This window comes from Indicator indicator, chromosome 22 (genome assembly GCF_027791375.1).
Source record: "Indicator indicator isolate 239-I01 chromosome 22, UM_Iind_1.1, whole genome shotgun sequence".
Lineage (NCBI taxonomy): Eukaryota > Metazoa > Chordata > Aves > Piciformes > Indicatoridae > Indicator > Indicator indicator.
In genome coordinates, this window is record NC_072031.1 from 138,106 (window position 1) to 139,715 (window position 1,610).

The following is a 1,610-nucleotide window of genomic DNA, read 5'->3' on the forward strand; positions in this document are numbered from 1 at the left end:
GGGCTCGGCTGCTCGCCCTCTCCCACCCCCTGCCCGGCCCCAGCCCGGCTGTGGGCTGCCCAGAGACTCTGTACATACCCAGAGTGGGAAGGACCCTCTGCCTAGAGTGTATATTTTGGGATGGTTTCCCGTCACGGCGTCCCCCCCGCCGGCGGCTCTCCTTCCCCAGGTGTGCCCCGAGCGCACCACGGCGATGACAAAACCTTTCATGAGGAGCAAAGTGAAGGGAGAGCTGCTGGCTGCCTGGCTCCTGAAGGAGTTTAGAGGGGATTGTCCTGCTCTGGCCTTCCAGGCTTTTCCCTTCTTGCCTGGGGTGGACATCTGAGCTTCTTTGGTGTCCAGAACCTGCTTCTTCCTCGCTCTCTGGAAACGTGCTGCTGTCAGACTTCACCCAGCGACAGCAGGGCAGCGTCTTCTGGCCTTCACCCTGCACAGGCAGGCTGACTGGAAGCCATCCAGTGCTGCAGAAGGACCAGGAGCTCCACCAGGAAGAGAGCAAATGGACTTTTTGCAAGGCCTGACTCCCTGAGGACCTCAGGTTTACGTGGACCAGGGCTGCTGCTGGGGGCAGGACCCACGTTGGTGCTGCAGTGCTGTGGGGAGCAGTCAGGCCCTGGTGGCAGTGGCTTGGTGGACGTTTCCAGGAGACCTGTGTCCACCAGGAAGGAAGGCACAGGCTTCACAACCCCCTGGATGTTAACTGTCCTGGTGCATAGTCCAGATGACCCAGCAGGAAAGACCTGGAGACACCAATTTTCCCCTCCCACATCCACCAAGGCTGTAGCCTGCTCTGCCAGCCAGGCCTGGGCTGGGGTGGACAGGCTGAGCAGAGCCATCAGGTAGCATCCTCCTATGGGTCTATGCCCCTATACTCCCAGCTGGCACCAGCTGCCATCATTCCCCCTGTTTCTGCTGAGCTGCCACCAAGTACCCTCCTGTCCTGCCTTGGTGTGCAGCCCTCAGAGCTGGCCTGGGAAGCAGTGGTGTGGCCAAGGCTGTCCGAGGAGATGCACGAGGCAGAGGTGGCAGGAAGAGAGAAGAGCTTTCGCTGCCCCACCTCTAGTCTTTACTTTCTTCTTGGTCTCCAAGTCCCAACAGACATCAGTATCTTCCCAAGCTGAGGTTGTGATGGTCTTGGCATAATAAATATGAATAGAAACCCTTGGTGAGCTGACAGGAGGTGTTCCTTTCCCTGCAACCCCTGCCTTGCTCATTGAATGGCTCTGTGGGCAACTGGAGCCTACATCACAGCCTTCCAGTGCTCTGGGCTGATGCTTGGCCCTTCAGAGCCCAGGGCAGCTTGCATGGTTTCCCCATCCCACACATGGCCTGGTGCTTTGGGGCTCCTGTAGCCCAGTGTAGTGCTGGAGTCTGCAGCTGAAGAGGCTGATGCAGCACTGATGGGGTTCAGGACAGGGGAGTTTGGGGAGTGAGGATGTAGGTGCTGGGGGATGTCTGTGTGGACATGGGGGTGCCCTGGCTGGGGAGCTCAGTGCACTGATGAAGGTGCTGGAGGTGCTGGAAGTGGCTTTTCAGAGATGTAGCTCTCAGGTCCCATGGGTGCTTGGGTGCCTACACAGGGCACAGGCAGACAGGGCTAAGGGAAGGCC